General features: G+C 46.2%; 1 protein-coding gene across 3 annotated transcripts in view; it reads right to left on the reverse strand.

The window, feature by feature from the left end:
* Nucleotides 1–3,999, reverse strand: part of Rev1 (REV1 DNA directed polymerase) — a 74,309-nt gene extending 70,310 nt beyond the window's left edge. For all 3 annotated transcript variants that reach the window (XM_040729268.1, XM_040729267.1, XM_040729266.1), the window contains exon 1: nucleotides 3,861–3,999. The gene's annotated coding sequence lies outside the window, so the exon portion shown is untranslated. The remainder of the gene's footprint in view (nucleotides 1–3,860) is intronic.
* Nucleotides 4,000–11,686: the final 7,687 nt, after the last annotated feature.

Consider the following 11,686-nt stretch of genomic DNA (forward strand, 5'->3'; position numbering starts at 1 on the left):
TATTTTTTTAACTGCCAGTAATTAGGAGGAACAAAAACTTACAAAATACATGACAAAAAATACAAACCTTTGTCCTTTTTAAATGTAGCTCACAAAAGAGTTAGGACCCTGGCTCATGAATCAGGCAGAAGTAGGTTAAAAAAAATCCTAGTTCCTTTTGTACTTTGCCCAGCCAAGTCTTATCTCTACAAATCTGTTTCTTTATAAATGTGCCTACTTTATATGGTACTTTTGAATATTAAATGAGAAACCACTTAGCAAAGAGCCCTGCAACATAGTCCATACTTAATAATTTACCAATTATTATTACATTTGGAACAAATGTTGAACAAACAAGTAGTAATTCATATTTTTTTTAAACTTTCAGACACAAAGCTTAGAATCCTATGACTTAAGGTTGAGACTGAGATATAAAACTACAAAAAGTCATTTTTCCAAGGACAAATGCTAAGTAAAAAAGAACTAGTATTATATAAGTGTAATTGTCATAGAATAAATCAAATGCATTAGCTCAAAGTATCATCACAAAGTCATGGTCTCATTTATTTCTCTAAACACTAAAGGAAAAAACAAAGTCAAAGGCAGATATATAGAATGTTGCTAGATTGCTTTAAGCTCCAACTGAAGAACCAAAATACAACATGTAGGGAAAACTTGTGAAAGATGGCAGAAAATCACACATAAGACACCTCTTTCCTAAACACTACAAAAATCGGACTTCCATGAGATCAAGGATTTCCTGTCAGAAGACAAAAAGACACTAGAAAGTTCTTTCATCACCAATCATATTTCTAGCAGAACCTCAAAGCCAAACCTATGAAAACCACTCTGCTGGGTGACTGTTGGGATAACACTCTTAGGCATTTTCTTTAGATTGGAGAAAACAAACTTACATACACATTATGATTGATTCTCAACAGTTTTATTTTTTATCTTATTCTAGACATAGAGAAACTATTTAAAAAGTCAAATTCTGGCAGCCAACAAAATTTCATCTAAAAAATATAAAAACTAATTCAATTTTATCTCATGCCAACAATAAAAAATACTGTCAGTACGTAAAGAAAAACTTTTAAATGTTGTTTTAATTTTTAAGGCTGGGGAGAAGACTTAAGTTTGCAATCACAAGGACCCGAGTTCAGATCCTTAGCCACATAAAGCCCGGGGCAGTGGTACACATTTCTAACTCCAGCACTTTGGGGTGGTAAGACACAGACCCTAGGAGTCATCCAGTCTAGTCAAAATGGCAAGCAAGCTCCAGGTTCAGTGAGAGACTGTGACTCAAAAGCTAAGGTAGAGATTGGACACAGACCTCTGATCTCCACACAAAGTATAGAAACTTTAGACCTATGTTCATCACATGTATTAATTCAATTACTCACTGTAATACTATAGAAGTAGGTGATTTTACAGTCATCAACCTGTTCAGGGTCACTCAATCAGTAAATGGTAGCCTGCAGGATCTTGACTCAAGCTGTCAAATGTTCAAATTGATTACATCATTCATTTATGTAACAATTTTTACTAAAAGCTTATTAGGTACTAGACACAGTTCTAAGCACTGGAGATAAAATTACAAATAAATCTAATAAGTTCTCTAACTTGTAGTTAGGAAGTGAGTCAACAAGTCTAATGGAAAAAAATTAACAAGTGTAAAACATCTGATAATTACAATGGAGAAAAAGAACAAAATCAAAAGTAAAGTTTAAACTCAATTTAAAAGCAAACAAAATAGTCAAACAACAGGGAGAGAGAGACTTGCTTCTATTTTAGGGACCAGGAGAAGGTTCCCTGAAGTAAAAACAGCAATGGAAGACAAACAAGTGACATCACCCAGAAGAGGTATTCAGTGTTAATTGCCTGGGTAGCGCATCCTGAGGCCAAGTGAAGAGTCACAGGGCAGGGCAAGGTTAAGATGGCCGCTGGCAAATCATTCAGTGCCTTCATGGCAGGGATAAGGGACTTACATTCAATTCTGTATGTAACCCAGAACTTTGGGGGGATTGATCAATCCAAGTTCTTTTTCAAGGATCGTTCTGACTGTTATGTGAGGAACAGCAAACTAAATAAGAACACCGGTGAAGGCACCAACCCCACAATCCAAGGAAGGTAATACGAAAGCTTAAGACTAGGATTTGCCTGGGGCTTACAAGTAGATGAGATACTAGAAGAACCTGCAACTTGTCTCTAAAGACTTGAACTGTGTTCAAAGACAATTTGTAAAGTATCCATTAGTATCCACATTAATGTTTCAGTTGGCAATTATTACAAGAAAGAACAGTACACAGTAGGCCTTTTCTTCATTTTCCAATTTTGTTTAACCTGCCCTGTGAATTATTTTGGTTTCTGTTTAAAAATGGATCTCACAGCCGGGCGTTGGTAGCCCATGCCTTTAATCCCAGCATTCAGGATGCAGAGGCAGGCGAATCTCTGTGAGTTCGAGGCCAGCCTGGTCTACAGAGCAAGTTCCAAGACAGCCTCCAAAGCAATACAGAGAAACCCTGTCTCGAAAAAATAAAATAAGAAACGAGATTCCCATATTTTAAAAAGACAATAATTTTAAAAGTGACCCCCACATTTTAAAGTGAACAAATAAGCATTATTCATTTATCATAAAAAGGAGTAAAGTTTCATGACAAGACACACGACTTAGTACAGACTGACCTCAAAGGACCTAGAAGACAAACAAGAAATCGCAGTAATTCAAGAAAAATGACAAATAACTAGCCTAAAGTAGTGAACGAAGTGCATTTTTGTAGACTGTACTGCTGGACGGAGAGCTTAGTGTAAGATTTCTAAGTGTCCAGCACAGGTGATATTGGAAGAGGCGGGGTGGTATTCCAGCAGAATTTGCCTGGGCAAGCCCTGCTAATGTGGGAAAGGGACTACGTTTGAAGGTAACTTTATGCTGAGCTAAGGTGCACTCCACAGGAGCAAGGTTATTCTACCTACAGGAGGAAGTGACACGCTCAGAAGTCTAGAGAAGCCAGGCACCACACAGATAACGCAAGAGTTGTTACACAGCCCTTAATAGTTACAAATCCTTTCCATGATGTGTTTCTATGTTTATCTATATACTGTGTCTACTTTTAGCCCGAGAAAAACTGGAGTAAAATTCTAATTAGACGTGTATCACCCGTAATGTTTTTACACTACACGATTAAGGAACGCTACTACGGGAAGGTCGGAGCTTTCCAAAGGGCGGGGGGGGGGGGGAGGAAGAACCTCCATACACGGACGAGTGACCCTCTCCATCTACAGCTCGGCTGTTACTCTAGCCGCACACACAAGTGTGCGGGGAGCACCTGGAAAGACGCTTGGGGGACAGGTGTCCTCAATACGATAAAGACAGATAAATAAATGACAAGGGGGGAATGAGTGAGGAAAACACTGCCCTCCGGGATGTCTGCCTGAGAGCAAAGGCGAGGGAGAAGGCGGTGCGCCGGGGCCGAGCTGTAAGCGGAGGCCGGGGAACCGCGGCGCCGGCCCCGGGCGCCCGTGCCACGCTCTGCAAACGCTGGTGGAGCGAACGCGCGACGGAATGAATGGCCGGCGAGGCGCCGGCGCGGGGCAAGAGAGTTGCGGGACTCGGAAGCAGGGCCGTGGGCGCCCGGGATCGGCGGGCGGTGGAGCGGAGGAAGGCAGCGCCGGGGTGGCCGCGCCATGGCGGCGAGGGAACGGGAGGTCACGCGTTACATAACCCGGCGGCCTGAGGCGCAAGGGCGGCGCGGCGGGCAGCAGGCCTCGGAGCAGCGCCGCGGGCTCCCGTGCTCAGCCGCGGCGCCTCAGGCCGCGCAGGCGAGCTTCGGCTCGGCGCCCCTCCCCCACCCGCCAGCCCCGGGAAGGGGGGGGTCGCTCACCTTCCGCGCCGCCCCAGGCCACCATGCCCGGGCCCGGCCGCTTCCTCGGGCCTCGTCGCGGGCGCCGCCGCCGCCACACGCTGTCCTCGCCGCGGCCGGGAGAGACGCCGGGGAAGGCGGCCGGTCAGCCGGCCGCCGAGCCGCACCGCGCCGCGCCGCGGCCCACGCTCCCTCCTCAGCCACGGCCCCCCCTGCCTCGCGCCTCCGCCGCGGCTCCCGCCCCTCCCCCTCCGCCCCGCCAGCCAGCTAGCGCGCGCCCGGGCTCCCCCTCCCGTCCCTGCTGCGGCCCCGCTTGGCCGGGATCCGCTCGCACTCACCGGGCGCGGCGCACGCGCGCTGCTCGCGCCCGGCCCGAGGCGACCCCGGCCCCGCCCTCCTCTCGCGCCGGCGCCCGCAGGGGGCAGCGCCTCGGCGGCACGTGACTGTGGCGCTGGCTGGGCGGGGGGAACGCGGCACAGGACCTGCCGCATCACCAACGCTGCCTCCGCGCCTCCCGCCGGGGTCGCGGCGCCCGGGACGGCTGATCCTGCTGCAGCGACGCGCAGCCCCGCCCTGCCCCGCCCCGCCCGGGCTCCCCCAGCCGCGGAGGGCGCGGGTGCCGGGACTAACCCGGTTTACGGCCGCTCCGGGTCGGTTGAGGCGCGAAACACGCCGCGCCACCGCGCTAGCAATTGATTTGCAGCGCCACCTAGCGGCGGCAAGGACGCACACAGGCCAGCACATGCTCCGTCCAGGACAGCGGAGAATCGCGGCCCACACAGTTGAGCGGGAATGAGCACCGCGCCACGGGGTCGCTTGCTGGCAGCCAGCTCTGGCAGAGCCCAGATGCGACCCCACCTCATCTTTCCACAGCCGGTCTCGTATTTCCCCCTGCGGCCGTTCCCATATGCAGCACACAGACCAGAAGAAAATTGCCTTCCCGTGTAATGTTAATAACACCCACGCGCGCACACACACACACATTTAACAATTCCCTTTTCTAGCAAAAACCAATCATCTCATGAGGATCATTTCCCCCGCCTCGGTGGTATCTGTTCAATGGGAGACTGCCTGGTTGTTCTGATAAGTCTTTATTGTTGGATTGCTCAACATGAAGCCAACCAACCTTGCCAAGGTCCCTCCACCTTAGACATCTGAAAAAGAGTTGGCAAGCACTTAGGAAACCAATCAGTAGCCTTGAAACTTGACTTTGCAAGTCTGAGGTTCGTTTCCCAGAAAGACAGGAGATATTCAAGTAAAATCAGTTTCTCTATATATTGAGAAGTATACATGCTACTCAATTTCAGTCGCTCCCTCCCTCCCTCCGTTCTCCTTTATAAATTCAACTTCAGTATCCTCACCCTTCCCACAGAAAGTTGTGTGTTTCTCTGGATCCACAACTGGAAAGATGCAGCATAATTTCGCGAGTTTCAAAGCGAGCTCCTAGCTGCAACGCCAGCAGGACGTGTACTGAAATGCCACACAAACAAAACAATGAGGCTTATGAGGGAAAAGAAATTAATTGTCTCTACACTAAGGAAAAATGGCAAAACTTGCTTTTTGAGACTGAAACATAGTCTATGAACTCTGTAAGGAATGGGCCATTGTATTCCAATTTCAGTTTTGTTCCTACACTTTCACAATTGTTGGAAGCACATAGATGATAGATAGATAGATAGATAGATAGATAGATAGATAGATAGATAGATAAAAACTGACTGCCACAGTTTGGTTTCTATTGCTGTGACACATTAAGACCAAAAGCAACTTGGGGAGGAAAGGGTTTATTTCATCCTACAGCTTACAGTCCACCATGAAGGGATGCCGGGGCAGGATACTGGAGGATGACCGTGGAGGAACCCTGCTTACTGACTTGCTCCATATGGCTCATTCAGTTTCCTCTCTTATACAACTGAGGCCCACCTGCCCCTGGAGCGAGGGATGGCACCGCCCATAGTGGGCTGGACCCTCCCACATCAATTATCAACCAAGAAACATCCCACAGGCTTATCTGATAAAGTCATTTCTCAGTTGAGGTTTCCTCTTCCCAGACATCCTAGCTCGTGTCAAGATGACAAGTAGTAGCCAGCACACACCTCTTGGCAGTGCCTTTATAGAACACAGCAGAACGGTATAAACTGTTCTTCAGTGAGTACTAGTTTGCAGCCTCTTAGGAAAAAAAAGGTGTCTTTCTCTATAAAAGAAATGTAACAAGAGACGAACAGAAATAAAATATAGACAAACTCTGGAGTGCTTGTTTTTAACAAGTTTGCCCAGGGGTTATTTTTATCTATTTCAGAATGAAGATCTGGTCATCTGCATTCACACACTCATTTCATTATTCTTATCAAGACTGCTCTCTAAGGTGAGCTGGGCTTTGGAGACAGCCACTAAGATGCCCAGTCTGGACCCCTACACTTGGAGTCCTTTGGAGAACTGTCCTTTTGTCTCTCCTTTCTAAGCTTCATTAAAATCGGTTTTTAAAAAGTCAATCATTACTAACACCTTAAGAGGCCCATGGGTGTGCATGCCAATGGCCTTTTGGGGTCATGGATAGAAGGACATGATTCTGCTACTCATTCGACTTGGTCTCCTGCAGCAAATTCCTTGGAAAACCCACATCTCAGCTCCCCAATATAAGTATATGTGAAAAAAGCATGAAACTCTTAAGAAGTTTGTACTCAAGCTCCTGGGGCGGTATGCTCACAGTGACTCATGTTGCCATGGGTTGTGATGATATTACAAAACATTCTATCCATTGTGCTGAAGAGGAACTAACAAGAAGTACTAGCTCAAGCCCACCTGCACTGAGGCTGTTGGAAGCAGAGTTGAGTTGCCAGGTGCAGTTCCAAGTTTCACTCTTTTTACTCTTTGGCCTTTTTGAGGGGCCCACCACCCAGATCCCAAATGAATCACACACAGAGGCTCACTCTTAGTTGTGAATGCCCGGCCTTCAATTGGCTTGTTCTTGCCAGCTTTTCTTAAATTATCCCATCTATCTTTGGCCTTGGGGCTTTTATATTTCTCTATTCCTATATACCTTTTCTTTCCTTCTTCCTCAGCTTCTGGGCATCTGGGCGTCTGGGCGTCTGGGCCTCTGGGCGGCTGGGCGGCTGGCTGATGTCCTCCTCCCCCTTGTTCTCTTGTTGCTCCCCTTCTTCCAGGGTTTTCCTATTTATTCCCTCTGCCTGCCAGCCCTGCCTATCCTCGGTCTTGCCTCGCTATTGGCCGTTCACCTCTTTATTAGACCGTCGGGTGTTTTAGACAGGCAAAGAATCAGAGCTTCACAGAGTTAAACAAATGCAGTATAAACAAAATCACACACCTTAAAGCAATATTCCCCAACAGCCGGGACTTAATTCTTTCAAACACACATACATGCATGCATACACCTTGGTATTTAACCAGCACAGTTCACAGAATTCATTGAAACCCAACACCTTGTCATAGCGTGCATTCTGTATGCTGCTTACTGTACCTCATCTACTGTGCCAGCCGTCAAACACACTGATCTCCTGTCTTCAAAAAGCTGTTCCTGTGGTGAGAGAGGCAATAGCGGCAGGATGGGCTCAGGGCTGAGGGCCATCTGTGGGGCACAGTGGGCACCTGTCAGAAAACTTACAGTGTGGGTTGAGATTGACTTTGTGAGGGAGACACCGCGGTCAGAGGGAGCAACATGTGCACAGAGGATAGAGCACAGGGAACATTTGGGAACAGTGAAGCCTGAGGGAGATACAGTGCAGCACCCCAACAAAGGGAGCTAGGGAGGCAAGTGGGGGATGGGAGAGTGACCGGCCCTGTAAAGGGTGGTGATGGGTTTTACCTATACTCAGGGCAGGGAACCAATGAAAGGGTTAATCGGGAAAAGGGGGCTTTAGAAGGTCACCCTGGCTGCAGTCATGAGAGGCAGTCAGGTAAGCCAGGGAGGGGGTTGGATGTGGCCAGGGTGTGGGATTTTGCAGAGCACTGTAACATAAAAGGGAAAGGCAGGGACATTGAGGGCAGAGGTAGTAGAGAGATTACATTGATCACTAAACTGAGAAAGAGGAAGGCCATGCCTGGCGTGGTCAGGTTAGTCAAATGATAGAGTAGGATAAAGTCAGATGAGTGCCGACTTCATTTCTTTCTGCTTCCTGCCTGTGAGGTCAACATGACCAGTTGCTCCCGGCTCCTGCCGCCATGCTGTCCCCATCAGGATGGGCCAAAGTAAACTCTTCCCTTCACCTGCTCCTTGTCAGGGATTTGGTCATAACATTAAAAACAAACAGAAACCCAGCCCATACGTACATGCATCCTTCCATTCACCCATTTCCACATTCATTTTTGAGTGACAATTGGTCACTTTCAGTTGTACAAGTGGTCCTTCTTAAAGCTTACATTGGGTATTCCAGAGTTTCTGCTTTCTGGCTGAAATGAAATGAAAGTGAGAGATGTTTCTGTGGCACGAGTAATAAAACCCAGAGACAGGTACTGGGGTTCAGGCTGAAGATCAGAAAAGGAAAGCATTCAGTCACTAGAGAGTTCTTACCTCTACCAAGGCTGGGCAATTCTGTCCTCAGTGTGGCTGCAGAGTGAATGCAGATTGAAACTGCACTGAGCTCCTGCCTTATATTACTCTCTAGTGCTGGGATGAAAGGTGTGTGATCCGTCCCAAGTGCTGGAATCAAAGGTGTGATGGTCTGTTTTTCTTTTAGACGGATTCACTCTCATGTAGCTCAGGGTGGCCTTGAACTCACAGAGATCCATCATCTGCCTCTGTCTCCCAAGTGCTGGGATTAAAGGTGTATGCCACCACTGCCTGGCCTCTATGGCTAGCTAGTGTGGCTAGCTTTGCACTCTGATCTTCAGGCAAGCATTGTTATACCATAAACAAAATATCACCACATTTTCCTTCCTGCTTTCCTTTTTTTGCTCATTGATTCTCCCTCCTTTGCATGAAGCATTTTATTTATTGCTTGCCTGGAACACTACCTTTGGATACCACCTTGGAAAAGCCAAAGTATGCCATAATCGTTTTAAACTGTAAGGTCCCAGGATGAGGAGATAGCTCAGTCACTGAAGTATTTTCCACATAAACATGAGATCTAAGTCCAGTTTCCAGAACCATGTAAGAGCCAGGCACAGAAAGCTGAGTCTGGGAGCTTTAGGTTCAATGAGAGGCTCTTCCTTAAAAATTATGTGGGGAGAGACTGAGAACACCTGACATTAACCTTCTGGCTTCCACATGTTCATGTGAGAACACACAAACACACACACAAAACACACACACACACAAACTTCAAGGACTGTTACTTAGACCTTATGACCACCTATAAATGTTTATAGGTTTGGGTGTGTTTGAATTTGAGCCAATAATCTTTTTTTGTTTTTGGTTTTGGTTTTGGGTTTTTTTCAAGACAGGGTTTCTCTGTATTGTCTTGGAGGCTGTCCTGGAACTCGCTTTGTAGACCAGGCTGGCCTCAAACTCACAGAGATCCACCTGCCTCTGCCTCCCGAGTGCTAGGATTAAAGGCTTGAGCCAATAATCTTATAAAAGTTATTGATGAGACTAGAGTCTCTCTCTCTCTCTCTCTCTCTCTCTCTCTCTCTCTCTCACACACACACACACACACACACACACACACACACACACACACACACACACAAATCTATGTGCATTTGTCATCTTTCTGAGGCCATTTATCTTCAGTCTCAGTTGGATGGATACCTGACCCCCCTGGGACCACTTCAGGAACTTTTAGGCTTGGGGTTTGGCAGTGGGAGTATGGGGGGGGTGAACCTAAGAAACCTGCTCTTGGAATGTTTTGCAGCAAAACAACTCTTGACTTCCTGCTGGGAGCATCCTAGGCCCAGGCCCTTATCTTATCTCAGATTTGTATCTATCCTGAGCTCTGTGATCCAGGCCTGAGTTCTTGTCCAGGATCATCTCCTCTTTCCTGCCTGACTCAATTTTGTTTCAACTACTTAAAGTCAAGACAGACTAAGAGCAAAGATGTGCTCGCAGCATTCAGGGTTCAGGAAAGCTGATCAAACTTTATGTAGAGGGCTGACGTGACCCCTCATTCTCTACTGACATAAGAAAGCCAGGCTTAAGTTCAAGACCAGCAGCTCTCATCTCAGCTTTCCCTGGGGACAAGCACATTCCTGTGGCCACAAGCCACTCATTGGATCTCAGAGTCTGGCTGTCCCACCTCACAGAGAAAAGCCACATAAGCTCGGAGGCCTTGTTTATCAGCATTTTCTTTTCCTTTCTTCATCAAAGCTAGAGAAAGGAAGGAAGAGGGGGAAGCAAGGAGGAAGGAAAAAAGGAGGAGGAGAAGAGGAAGGAAAAGATGAAAGTTCTCTAAGTCTGGAGGTGATTGGCGAGGTTTAGAAATCCACCATTAACACGAAAGAAATAAGGATCAAATTGGTGGATTAAAAGTAAGTGCATTTGCCCACACTGAATGTCCTAATGATGCTGAATGCATCTTTCATAGAGTCTTTCTATAACTGCAGTCCAACACAGGAGAAAAGCCCAAGGGGCAAATATCCCCGAAGTTATACACCAGATGAAGGAAGGACTGGAAATAAAAACCCAGGGACTTTTACTGCCCATGCTGTCAATAATAACTCCAGGGGCCTGTAGCAACATTGAAGGATGGAGTCTATTTCTGTTTTTTATTGGAAGATTTTTCTTTTGTGGGTATTTCAAGCTCAAATACTAAAGGAGAGAAGGGAGGGAGGCACATAATATGTAAATGGTATACAGATGGCCAGCAAATACAAATAGCACTCTCAATGGAAGAACAGCTCCGTTGTAGGAAGAGCATCAGACCGGAAGAGGGGGAGTAGGGTCCCAGTCCTGACTCTGCCACTAATAAGCTGCTTGCTTTTTGGACAAATACCTTGACTGACCTCCTGGGCCTTGACGTCATATTCTGTAAAGTGAAAGCACTGTCATAAACAATGTCTCCTCCAGTTGCAGAATTCTATGAGAGCTTAAAGTTTTTAAAGTGAATTAAATTAAATCAGAGTGATGGTTATATCATGTGGTACTGAAATTGCCAAAATAATATATTTAATACAATTTTAGAAAGCTGAAATGGTCATAGGAAAATAGATTTAATTAAAAAAATAGACAGAACAATAGAGGGATTTTTGTTTCTGGCCTTTAAAAAAACCTGGGGAACCTAGTAAGAATAAAGATAAGAGAATTATAAGAGACAAGCAGAATTAATCATTATATGAATTTAATCAGGGGAAGATTAAAAAAATCAAGAGGCTCAATATTGCAGGCAGCATCCATAATCATAAGCTTTTTAACCATATACACAAGACATCAAACACTTCACACAGGAGAAAAAAGGGTTCAGAGTACAAAAGGCATAAAGAAAGGAAGGTTTTGAGAAGACGGTTTCATTACTCACAAAGGGAGAGGGTGGTGACTAGCCAGATGAAGACTCTTGCGTTGGGAAGCCTAGCTGACATGCCGGCGGCAGAATCAAAGGAGTGTGGTGGCAGAAGTGAGAATTAACAGTCAGAAGGCATTCCAGCTAAGCAAAGCACCAAGCTCAGATGTTATTGTCTCAAGAGCATCCAACACGCAAGCAACAATACAGGCGAAGAAATTATGACACAAGAAGGTAACAGGAAAAGGACACCAACACAATGCAAAGAAACATTGCAGGTTAGAAGAAGCACATTTATCTTGAAGAGGGAAAAACAAAAAACAAACAAACAATGCCAAAGGAACCAACAGGCAGTCTACCAATGCAGACAGACTGTAAAAAAAAAATGGCCAGAATGAAAGGAGTGTCAGTGGAACCTTCTAGAAGTATCACTTGTTCTCATTTCTAGACATGAGC

Source organism: Mesocricetus auratus, unplaced genomic scaffold (genome assembly GCF_017639785.1).
Source record: "Mesocricetus auratus isolate SY011 unplaced genomic scaffold, BCM_Maur_2.0 Super-Scaffold_100021, whole genome shotgun sequence".
Classification (NCBI taxonomy): domain Eukaryota; kingdom Metazoa; phylum Chordata; class Mammalia; order Rodentia; family Cricetidae; genus Mesocricetus; species Mesocricetus auratus.